Here is a 12,859-nt window from a genome sequence, read left to right as displayed (position 1 = left end):
AAATAAAAAAGAACAAAACAATAGATGAGAATTTGGTCAATTGACCAGAACCAAAAGAAGCAAAATATGCTCTACAAGGGCACAAAATGAAAAAAAAAAAAAATCTAATTCACAGGATAAGGCAAGGTATGGCAGTAAAGGAGGGAACAACTGTGTTTAACAATTAAACAAAATGCAGTCCCCCTCTTTTTTTATTAATTAAGTGTAAACACTTACACAGGTCTGTCTAGTCAAGGCTATGGTTTTTCCAGTAGTCATGTATGGATATGAGAGTTGGACCATAAAGGAAGCTGAGCGCCAAAGAACTACTGGTTTTGAACTGTGGTGTTAGAGAAGACTCTTGAGAGTTCCTTGGACTGCAAGGGGATCAAACCAGTCAATCCTAAATGAAATCAGTCCTGAATATTCATTGGAAAGACTGATGTTGAAGCTGAAACTCCAAAACTTTGGCCACCTGATGTGAAGAACTGACTCATTGGAAAAGACCCTGATGCTGGGAAAGATTGAAGGCAGGGGGAGAAGAGGATGACAGAGGATGAGATGGTTGGATGGCATCGCTGACTTGATGGATGTGAATTTGAGCAAGCTCCAAGATTTGATGGCCGGGGAAGCCTAGCATGCTGCAGTCCATGGGGTCACAAAGAGTCGGACATGGCTGAGAGACTGAACTGCACTGAAGTGTAAACATGCTTATATCTCTGAGCAGTGGTATCTGTTGTTCCTTTCCAGGTATATGCTGCTCCTGCTGCTAAGTCGCTTCAGTCGTGTCCAACTCTGTGGCAACCACATAGCCATCAGGCTCTGCCGTCCCTGGGATTCTCCAGGCAAGAACACTGGAGTAGGTTGCCATTTCCTTCTCCAGTGCATGAAAGTGAAAAGTGAAAGTGAAGTCACTCAGTCATGTCTGACTCTTTGCGACCCCATGGACTGCAGCCTACCAGGCTCCTCTGCCCATGGGATTTTCCAGGCAAGAGTACTGGAGTGGGGTGCCATTGCCTTCTCCATCCAGGTATATGAGTTATTTGTAAATGAATTCATTCTTAGACAGTTCTTTCAGGAATCCACTCTTGGCTGATGCCAAAATATCACTGTTGCTAACATGTTTTTGGAGAAGGCCATGGCCAGAGCACCTGTAGGATCAAGGTATTATCAGAAATATTAGAGTACCTGTTACGTAACTGTGGCTCAGCAACAAATCGCCTTATTTGGTGCTGGATGGAACCTAGAGTAATTGGCAGGTGCCCTTAGAATCCATATAAAGGGCAAGGAGTTTCTGGTTTCTATCTGCAATTTAAATCTGCTTCTTTCCTTTCTAGGAACAGGCTGTAGTAGTTTTCTGATTAAGAACAGCAGTCACCTCCAAGAAGAACTAAGGAAGATAAAGAGAAGCCAAAGGATGGAGGGGAGGTCAATCACTTATTTTGTGTCTGCACATTTATTGTTATGCCATATGTATCTTTTATTCTGAGCATTTGTTTCCCATTTATAATCCAGGGGAAAATAAATCTTAGGAGGCAAGTCATCTTTCTTGTAAAACTTCACTGTCAGACCAGTCCTTTGTGGTCTGACCTAGCTCAGCTTTACATTCCATTCTGTCAGTGTGAGAGGAAGTACAGAGTGCAGTAATGACTGAATTCCATAGTGATTTTCATTGCCAGCAAATATTCCACACACTGGAATTATCTACAGCTGACTTTGTTGCTGCCCTACTCATCTGCCTCTCAAAATAACTTTCTTACCAAATAGATGGGGCACTATGCATTGGAATTGACATAATTGTCAATGACATATGTCAAATGACATAATCCATGAAGGTTAGAGCTGGCTTGAGCTAGCTTTAAAAAATTACCAGCCTTTTGAGAGGAAGAAAAGATGAAAATAAACCAAAGAACATTACACATCAGAGAAAGAATATGAGGGTTCAAAGGCTAGCAAGACTTGTTTCTTAAGATGGGTGGTAGCCTATAAGATAATTATTATCCATGGTGTGAGAACCTTAGAATGTGAAGAGATCAACTCAGCTGCTTATATGTCATACAAAGCCTTCACTAAATTTAAGTGACTTGTGCAGATTAGGAAAGAAAAATTTATCCATAAAACCTCTTTCCTATCAACTACAATACAATGAATTACACTTTATGTGGGTAGTAGAAATCCTGGTACCCTATTTAATACTGATCTGTTTTTAACCTTATTGAGTCTTTAAGAGGTTTCATATTTTATCACACATTTCAAAAAAAGAAATAAATTGGTTTTAGCTCTTTGGAAGAAGGGAGTTACATCTTGTGATGTATGAAAGAAGCAGTTTATATACCTACTATAAAAGCAATCACATGAGGTTTCCTGATGTCTACTGTACCTGTTTTAACTCATACTTTGGGGATTTTTTTCTCTTACCCCCTCATTCCATTTGCCTCTAAATATCAAATTAAGTCATAATTGGGGTAATTTAGTACCTTACAGTAACATGTTCACTTGGGAAAAGTCGAAACCACTTTCAACTTCATTATTTAGTAGAACTAGTGAATAAATCATTTGGAGGTTCTGTTACTATAGGATTTTAAGCATTTTTTATCTTCTGCATTATCTGATCTCCATTATATATGTTATTTTAAATATGACTCTACTGATATTCATTGATGCATGCTAAGGCTCTTTTTAAATCTCCTAATGTTAAGCCTAGCTAGTCAAAGGACTGTCAATGTAACTCACTGATTTTTCCAAGGTCAGGGACAAACGGGCAATCATATATCTCACATTTAACAAATGACACCCTCCCATTTAGTGTTCAGTTCTTTAGAATCTGTCTTTGGGACCAATCTCTATTTATGCGAATTGTTTAATCACGTTTCATTTGGGGCTGATGACTCACATCTTGTAGTTCCAAAAACTTCTTTTAACAGTTTTTTTATGCAAATAACATCTTAGTTCCACTGGCTTTTCTCTAGCACTACATAGCATGTAAGAGAAATCACATGATGTCAAGGAACTGTCAACCTAAAAGAAAAGACCAAACTAGAAAATTATGAATGAATGAAATACACTCTTTGATAAAGTCAGGTGTATATTTAACTAAGAATCTGAGCCTAGGGAATAAAAATCAGGCAGATTCTTGAGGCACTGAAAGGTTCGGAGGCATAGAAGGTTAGGCTGAAAAAGCTTTGTGTGGTAGAAAGCTTCATAGTAAAGTGGATCTGGAAAGTGACTAGGTTCAATATTAGTATATTTTGAGAATAAATACGTATATTCCCCATGTCCCAGTTGACAAAACTGTCTCAGTCCCAGCTTATAATTTGTAGCCTTTCCTAAAAATGAAATAATCTTAGCAAGTGCTTTACAAATATTTTAGAACTTCAAATGTTTTTAATTTTTTACCATATGTAATTTATTAGGAGGATATCAATTATACACAGATCTCTATATTATCACTTCTCCTTCCTTAAAAAAATCATGTCAGTGTTAAAAAAAAGACAAGATCTCAATTCCAATTTGAATGATCATTCATATTATTGTTTCCTCTTCAAATGAATCCTTGAATCAACTGTCAGTCATTTGACTTTCCACAAAAGATAATGTTTGCCTATCATTCTCAATTACCAAAATTTAAAACTGTATATTTTGAGGACAGATTATAAAATATTATGTATTATTTGTTTTAAAATATTCCTGGAACTTTCTAAATTAGTTTGGAAGAGTTTTTAGTTTATGAATTTGATTTCTTCTTTCCCTTTTCAAAAAGGCAAAGGAAATCTTAATATCTTATAAAGGCACAATTTTTGTTTTGTTTTGATTTGATTGACTTGTTTTGCTATGGAATGAGGGGTGTGTACTAAGGAATTTAAGAGTTTGCTGCTTGATCTGCTCTGCCTAGGTTATAGGAATTATTTCAAGAAAAGAAAGAATTTTTTCTTGCCTTGCATTCAACTTCAGGATGAAAAATGCCCTTCACATAGTAATAACACCCAGCTTTCCTGTGTTAGCATGTTTCCTTTATTTAAATTCTATCTTTAGGCTTCAGATATGTGAGAAACTTTTCTTAGAGCTATGATGTGCTATTGTATGATTTCTTAGCAGTACTTATCTTGGCTTTCAGAATGGGTCTCTTCATGTTAACCTGGAAGAATAGGAAGTCATTGAAAAGATAGAGAAGATGTGTCTATCTGAGGAAGTAACTAGAGCCAGCAAATAACACATTTTGAAGTCACTTTCCTTTTTAGAAAGGTCCCCTGTCTATCATACACTTACAAAATTTTCCTTTGAAAATGACAATTAAAGTTTTGTGGGTTTTTTTTTTTTTTTTTTTCCTCCTAGGGTTGACCCAGACACCAGCCGCCAGTGCAGATTCATATTTCTTTAGTTTTTAACTTTCTATGATATGGCCATGGTAAATAAAATGAAATCTGTTTGATTTGTCAAAGAAATCTTGTGACAAGAGATAACCTTAAAATTGCTCTTATTCACTTTAGCTTGCCATAGTAGAAACAGTATAGGCTTGGAACCAGGCAGAATTTTATTTTTACTAAACAAATAAATAATCTAGCTATATAACCTTAGACCAGTTGTTTCAATTTGTTGAGCCTCATTCTTTTTTTTTAATGAGCATGCTTTATCATATGTAGATTACATTTCAATAAAGTTAAGGAAAAAATGATACATCTAGAATCCAGCCCCTTTTTACTATCTCCACTGTTTCAATCCTGATCATAGTCACCATCATTTTTCACCTGGCTTATTGCAATACACTGTTTGCTGAATCTCATTCTTCTGAACTTTAAAAACTACCATCATGATAGCTATTGTGCAGACTTCTTATGACAATCAAGTAATATGTTTGAAAGCACCTGTCTCTGAATCTAGTCTGGGGAGATAAAATGCCCTTAGATTTCTCGGTGCTCTTGTGACAAGCCTTGACCTTCTAAGACATGGAAGTGTACATAAGATTGGGAATGTGTGTTTTCAGGTTCCGTAGAAGCATTTTATTCTTCACACATCATGAGAGTTAGTTCTGCAGCCACGAGTCTAGTTAACTGCTCTGATCCAAAAGTGCCAAATGCTCTAGATGAGGTCCTTAGGTTAAGCCCCAAGGTACCAGAGAGACAGGAGCCTTATCTCTCTAGGTATTTACATTTCAAGAGGTATGAAAGCTACAACTTGGTAATATCTTTAGGTTTTAAAAGGAGGAGACCCATGGTTTACATGACTCTTGGAAAGATTCATTTACCCTTCAAAGGTTAGAATGGAAACAAGATTCTTTCCATTCCATTGCAAGATAAAGAAAGGATCAGTGTTTCTTTCCCATACATAAATGGAGAAAACCCAATGTTCTCTGTTCACCTCATCTCTGTGATAGATTTTGAAGTTTGCATGCATAGACATTAGACCTGTCTACACAGAGTTGCCCCTGGCATAAGTATGAGACTATAAAAAACAACATCATCATTATTTGCGTTTTAGTTACACAATCATGTGACTGGTTCTGAATGCCTTGTGTGCATTCAATATAAAATTAATAAAAATGAGTTTAAAAATTCTATAGTGTTTATATCAGGATTTCAAAACACTCTACTTAAAATGACTGGATTCAATCACCAGGTTTGGAGAAGGTCTCAAGCAAGGTTTACAGCTGTGTGTCCCTAGAGGGGATGAACCGTATTTCTATTTCTGAAATATCTACAACTTTGAGCAGGTGCTGAGCAGAAAACACAGGTTTCAACATCATTACCACCATTACACATATACACAGAGATGCAATAGTTCAATGTTTTACCTTGGTGGAGACAAAACCACTTAATTAAATGTAAGATCAATTAATAAATATTAATTGAATGACTTAGAGTGCCCAGTTAATGAAAGGCTTATCTATCCATAGGTTTCTCTCACCTGGATAGAGTTTTCAAACGATCAGTATTACATAATGATGCACAATGTCATTGGCATTATTACGTCATTCCTCTAAGTTTCAGGAGTTGGTTGCAGAGGGGCTATCATTTCCTAAGATCATAAAATCTCACTGCTTTAAAAACTTCAGCAGCCTAGGAGATGACATCACGATGTAGAATGATATTCCCAGAAGCCTTGACAATGCAAATTGTGGGGGCGCTACAATGACCTTTTAGCTACACCTGTAACTTCCATAATACTGACTAAAAAACAGACAAAAGGCATGTTTAGTCTCTTGCTGACCTTGAGCTAGTTGCTCATTCACCAAAGCTCTATTTGAATTCAGTGTTGGCATTCATATCTGAACTTAGAGTAGGAACCAGCACGCTGCATGCATATAAAAATGACTAATTTCTAAATTCAATTAACTGATAAACTGTTCCATTGTTCTTTTAGGTATTTTCTGTCTCTGGGTTTAAAGTTAAGTCCTTTTTAAAAATAATTTTTACTAAAATTGCTCAACTCAAACTTCTAAGAGAATTTTCCCTAATGGTATCTGTTTTTCTTAGCTTACAGAAAATTTCTGTCTATCCATTCAACAGACAAATATTGACTGCATTCCATGTTTATAACATGCTAGCCACTGGTGGGAATAAAGAGGGAGAAAAACTATGGAGAATTTTATAATTTCATTAGGAAAGCAAGTCAGTGCCAAAAGGGTGTGAGTTTGAATACAAATTCTATAGAGTTTCAGAAAAAGAGAGACAATTATGGACCTCCATGGTCCTGGAAGTGTTTATAGCAATCCAGGAAAATATTCTGAGCATGTAGAAAGGGATTAAAAAAGCATAGTAATTGCCACAAGTGGGGGTAGAATAAGGGAGGTGGAATGGAGGAAGGGGGTACAAATTTGTACCTTTGAAAAGGTACAAATTTCCAGTTATAAATAATTATGTGGATCCAATGTGCAACATGGTGACTCTTTTTAATAATACTAGACTGCATATCTGAAAGCTGCTAAGACAGTGTCAGACTTTACTTTTTGGGCTTCAAAATCACTGCAGATGGTGATTGCAGCCATGAAATTAAAAGACACTTACTCCTTGGAAGGAAAGTTATGACCAACTTAGATGGCATATTAAAAAGTAGAGACATTACTTTGCCAACAAAGGTCTGTCTAGTCAAGGCTATGGTTTTTCCAGTAGTCATGCATGGATGTGAGAGTTGGACTGTGAAGAAAGCTGAGCGCTGAAAAATTGATGCTTTTGAACTGTGGTGTTGGAGAAGACTCTTGAGAGTCCCTTGGACTGCAAGGAGATCCAACCAGTCCATCCTAAAGGAGATCAGTCCTGGGTGTTCATTGGAAGGACTGATGCTGAAGCTGAAACTCCATTACTTTGGCCACCTCATGCAAAGAGTTGACTCATTGGAAAAGACCCTGATGCTGAGAGGGATTGGAGGCAGGAGGAGAAGAGGATGACAGAGGACGAGATCATTGGATGGCATCACCGACTCGATGGACATGGGTTTGAGTAAACTCTGGGAGTTGGTGATGGACAGGGAGGCCTGACGTGCTGCGATTCATGGGGTTGCAAAGAGTTGGACACGACTGATAGACTGAACTGAACTGAACTGAAGTCGTCAGCACAGACCAAGGCAGGACCTGTTGCCTCACATGGCCCTGACAGACTCCCTCTTAATTCACAGTACGACTCATATTAAGAGGAGCCTAACTTCTGAGACCAGACTGCACAAACATGAGTAAAGTTCCAGTCTTTTCAAAACACACTGAAAAATATATTCTAACATTGCAAACATGGAATTGTTTCCTCAACTGAGGAAACATTACATTACATTGCATTGTAATGAAAGTTTGCCATGCAGCATTGTATTAAGCCTATAGGTTACAGAATTTAATCTTCTTAAAACATGGTTTAAAACTTTCATTTGTTTCTAAGTGCTTGAAGCAGGGATAATTAATAAATTACCCCCCTCCTTTTTTTTTTTAGCCTTCAGCATGTTTTATTTTTCCTAGAACCTGTGTGCAATTAACTCTAGCAGGGCAGTACTCAATACTGTTCAAGCCTACTATTTTAGATTAACTACTTAATATTATAAATGTGAATGCACATCCTTATAACTGGGAAACTAAATGACATAGATTTACTCATTATTTATGTAACCATACAAAATTTTATATGCAATAGGAGCTTTTATACTGTAGAATCTGACCTTACAAACTAGCTTACATATAAAACATAGTTACTCTTTGCTCATCTGTCCTAACCTAGAAAGTGTTGCACCAATGCTTAAGATGTTATTAAAACAGATGAGTTCTCAACACAACGTTAACAAACCTGAAGCTCCACCCTAGAAATACAAACCCATAAGTTGAAAATTGTTTTACCAGAAATTGGTTATGAGCAACTCTTAGCAAACTAGTACCATAGGGAGTTACAGTGTTGACCCAAAGAAGACACAGCTTTCTCATTAAACTTTTTTTAACGGGTCTCAAATTCTGTGACAGATTTCTTGGTCAAGTTGTTTTCATTAAAAAGTACTGATTTTAAAAACTAATAACTTAAACTGCCATACACAAAACATATGGTCCACAAAAAAATTCTCCTTTCCTTCTGAAGGTTTTATGATGCATTGTTATCATTAGCCATTCTTTTACTATTAAACTTAAATGGCCAATTGAGACAAACAGTTCTGAGACCATTCTTCCACCACTGATTAAGACTGGGGTGGCAGGTATTGGGGATAATATTCACTCAGCCTTCTGAGCTTTCTGGGCAGGCTTGGTGACCTTGCCATCTCCAGCTGCTTTGATGACACCCACAGCGACTGTCTGTCTCATGTCGCACACAGCAAAACGGCCCAGAGGAGGAAAGTCAGAGAAGGTCTCGACACACCTGGGGTTGCCAGAAACCATATCAATGATGGCAGCATCACCAGGTTTCAAGAATTTAGGGCCATCTTCCAGCTTTTTGCCATAACGACGATCAATCTTCTCTTTCAGCTCAGCAAACTTGGAAGCAATGTGAGCTGGGTGACAATCCAGCACAGGTGCATATCCAGCACTGATCTGGCCTGGATGGTTCAAAATAGTCACCTGAGCTGTGAAGCCAGCTGCTTCCATTGGTGGGTCGTTTTTGCTGTCACCAGCCACATTGCCATGATGAACATCTTTGACAGACACATTCTTGACATTGAAGCCTACATTTTCCCCAGGAATGGCTTCACTTAATGCTTCATGGTACATTTCTACAGACTTCACTTCAATTGTTACATTGACTGGAGCAAAGGTGACTACCATGCCAGGTTTAAGAACACCAGTCTGTCCACAACCCACAGGGGCCATATCAATACCACCAATTTTATAGACATCCTAGAGGGTCAAACACAAGGTTTGCCAGTTGGACGAGCTGGTGGCAGGATGCAATCCAGAGCTTCAAGCAGGGTGGTTCCACTGGCATTGCCGTCCTTACGGGTGACTTTCCATCCCTTGAACCATGGCATGTTAGCACTTGGCTCCAGCAAGCTGTCACCATTCCAGCCAGAATTGGCACACATGCTACTATGTCAGGGTTGTAGCTAATTTTCTTAATGTAGGGACTGACTTCCTTAACAATTTCCTCGTATCTCTTCTGGCTTTAGGGTGGCTCAGTGGAATCCACTTTGTTAATTCCAACAATTAGTTGTTTCACACCCAGAGTGTAAGCCAGAAGGGCTTCCTCACAGGTCTGCCCATTCTTGGAGACACTGGCTTCAAGCTCACCAACACCAGCAGCAACAATCAGGACAGCACAGTCAGCCTGGGCTGTGCCTGTAATCATGTTTTTTATGAAGTCTCTGTGTCCTGGGGCATCAATGATGGTAACGTAGTACGTGCTGGTCTCAGATTTGCACACGGAGATATCAGTGGTGATACCATGCTCACGTTCAGCTTTCAGTCTGTCCAAGACCCAGGCATATTTGAAGAGCCCTTTCCAATCTCAGCAGCCTCCTTTTTGAACTTTTCGATTGTTCTCTTGGCAATCCCACCACATTTGTAGATCAGATGGCCAGTCATGGTAGACGTCCCTGAATCTACGTACCCAGTGGCAGCGATGCGGATGTGGGTCTTTTCCTTTCCCATTTTTGCTTAGGTTTAACGGTGGTTTTCACACCTGTGTCCTGGTGGCAAACCCGTTGTGAAGCAATAAATTACCCTTTTTTAACCAGAAGGAATGCAGAGGCTGAGCCAAAGCAGAAATAACACCCTTGTGTCATGGTAGTAATGTAGATGTGTCTGGTAGTGAAAGTAAAGTCTGAGGCTATCAAGAACAATATTGCATAGGAACCTGGAATGTTAGGTCCATGAATCAAGGTAAACTGGAAATTTTCAAACAGGAGATGGCAACAGTGAACATCGATATTTTAGAAATCAGTGAACAAAAATGGACAGGAATGAGTAATTTAATTCCAATGACCATTATATCTAATACTGTGGGCAAGAATCCCTTAGAAGAAATGGAGCAGCCCTCATAGTCAACAGGAGAGTCCAAAATGCAGTACTTGGGTGCAATCTCAAAAATGACAGAAAGATCTCTGTTCGTTTCCAAGGCAACCATTCAGTATCATAGGAATTCAAACTTGCCCAAACCACTAATGCCGAAGAAGGTGAATTTGAATGTACCTATGAAGACCTACTAACCTGCTAGAAGTAACACCAAAATAAAGATGTCCTTTTCATCATAGGGGACTGAAATGCAAAAGTAGGAATTCAAGAGATACCTGGAGTACCAGGCAACTTTGGCCTTGGAGTACAAAATGAAGCAAGACAAAGGCTAGCAGAGTTTTGCAAAGAGAATGCACTGGTCATAGCAAACACCTTCTTCCATGTGTAGAGATGACTCTACACATGGAAATCACAGATGGTCAATACCAAAATCAGATTGATCATATTATTTGCAGCCGAAGGTGGAGAAGCTCTATACAGTCAGCACAAACAAGACCAGGAGCTGATTGTGGCTCAGATCATGAACTCCTTATTGCAAAATTCAGACTTAAGTTGAAGTAGGGGAAACCACTATTTTCATGATAATACAGTGGAAGTGACAGATTCAAGGGATTAGATCAGATAGATGGAGTTCCTGAAGAACTATGCATGGAGGTTCACAGCAGTGTACATGAGGTGGTGATCAAAACCATCCCCAAGGGGGGAGGAGCCAAGATGGCGGAGGAGCCAAGATGGCGGAGGAATAGGACGGGGAGACCACTTTCTCTCCTACAAATTCATCAAAAGAATAACTGAACACAGAGCAATCTTCACAAAACAACTTCTGATCGCTAGCTGAGGTCATCAGGTGCCCAGAAAAGCAACCCGTTGTCTTCGAAAGGAGGTAGGACAAAATATAAAAGATAAAAGGGGAGACAGGGGAGCTAAGGACAGAGATCCCTCCGGGGAAGGGACTCTTAATAGAGGAAGTTTTCAAGCACCGGGAAACCCTCGCACTGGCGGGTCTGGGGGAAGTTTTTGAACCTCGGAGGGCAACCTGACTGGGAGGGGAACAATAAATAAAACTCACAGATTACGTGCCTAAAAGCAACTCCCAGCGGAAAAGTACCACAGACGCCCGCATCTGCCACCAGCAAGTGGGGGCAGAACGGAGAGGAGCGGGCGGCATTGCTTAGGGTAAGGACCGGGCCTGAGTGCCCTGAGGACAATCAGGGGGAGCTTTTGTGAGTTACCAACTTAAACTGTGGGACAGTAAAAGAGAGAGAGAAAATTAACCAGCCCGAACACACTGCCGACCGTTCGCAGAACAAAGAGACCGAGAAAGTCCAGAGAAGAGCTCGCAGGCTACGGACTGGCCCAGCCCCGCCGGAAGCAGGAGGCGGGGGTGGGGGGGGAGGGGCAGGCTCGGCCCCAAAGACCGCATCCCCTGCCGCTCTGCAAACAGGCCCCCAGTTTCTAATCAGAGACCTCCTGAGATTCTGGATGGTCGACATCCGCCGGGAGGGTCGCAGCGAGACACAGGGCCCTGGCACCCGACCGGCGCGGGCGGAAACTGAGACTGGGACCGCGCAGGGCAGAAGACGCGCCGCACCCGTCAAGCCCCTGGCTGCCTGAACCGCTGGGACGGGGAAGGCACAGGGAGCAGGCACAGCTTTCTGTTCCGCGCTTTTGTGGAACACCCGAGGCTGGAACCGCGCGCAGCGCAGGGCGCGCTCCATATAGAGCAGCCGGGACCCTGAGCAGCAGTAGACGGAGAAAGCAGCGCCAGCCCCTCCCCGCAGCATGATGGAACTAGCAACCTGAATAAGAGACCAACTCCGCCTGCCTGTGTCAGGGCGGAAATTAGGCGTGGAAGAGACCGGCAAACAGAAGCCAAATAAACAAAGGGAACCACTTAAGAAGGGACCGGTGCAACAGATTAAAATCCCTGTAGGTAACACCGACTACATCGGAAGGGGACTGTAGATATCAAGAAGTGTAAGCTGGAACGAGGAGCTATCTGAAACTGAACCGAACCCACACTGACCGCAACAGCTTTAGAGAAATTCCTAGATATAATTTTACTTTTTTTTTTTTTTTTTTGAGTAAAGAAAAAAATTTCTTTTTCCTTTTTATGTTTTCACTTTTATTTTCTTTAAAATTCCCTATTACTCCCCCATTACTCTTTAACTTTCATTTTCAAAGATTTTTATGATTTTCTTAACTAGGGGAAAAAAATTTTTTTTTATTTTTTTTTTACTTGTGTTTTTTTCTTTTTTCTTTCTTTTTTTTTTCTTTTTCTCTTCTATTTTCTATTTTTCTTTTTCTCTTATCTCCTTTTAAAGTCCTCTATTACTCCTCTACTACTCCTTCATTTTCATTTTCATTACACTATAACCTTACAAAAAAAAAAAAAGAGAGAAGCCCTATTTTTAAACCGAACTTCATATATATTTCTAAAATTTTTGTGTGTGTGTGTGTTTTGGTTTTTGCCTT

The 12,859-nt window shown here is 39.9% G+C and overlaps 1 pseudogene; it reads right to left on the bottom strand.

Moving 5' to 3' along the window:
• Positions 1-8,650: 8,650 nt before the first annotated feature.
• On the bottom strand, positions 8,651-10,021 carry LOC133068139 (elongation factor 1-alpha 1-like; annotated as a pseudogene).
• Between the last annotated feature and the right edge of the window lie 2,838 nt (positions 10,022-12,859).

Source organism: Dama dama, chromosome 13, assembly GCF_033118175.1.
Source record: "Dama dama isolate Ldn47 chromosome 13, ASM3311817v1, whole genome shotgun sequence".
In the NCBI taxonomy this organism is placed as follows: Eukaryota; Metazoa; Chordata; class Mammalia; order Artiodactyla; family Cervidae; genus Dama; species Dama dama.
Note: the sequence above shows the minus strand (reverse complement) of the source record. Positions and strands in the feature narration are given on the sequence as shown.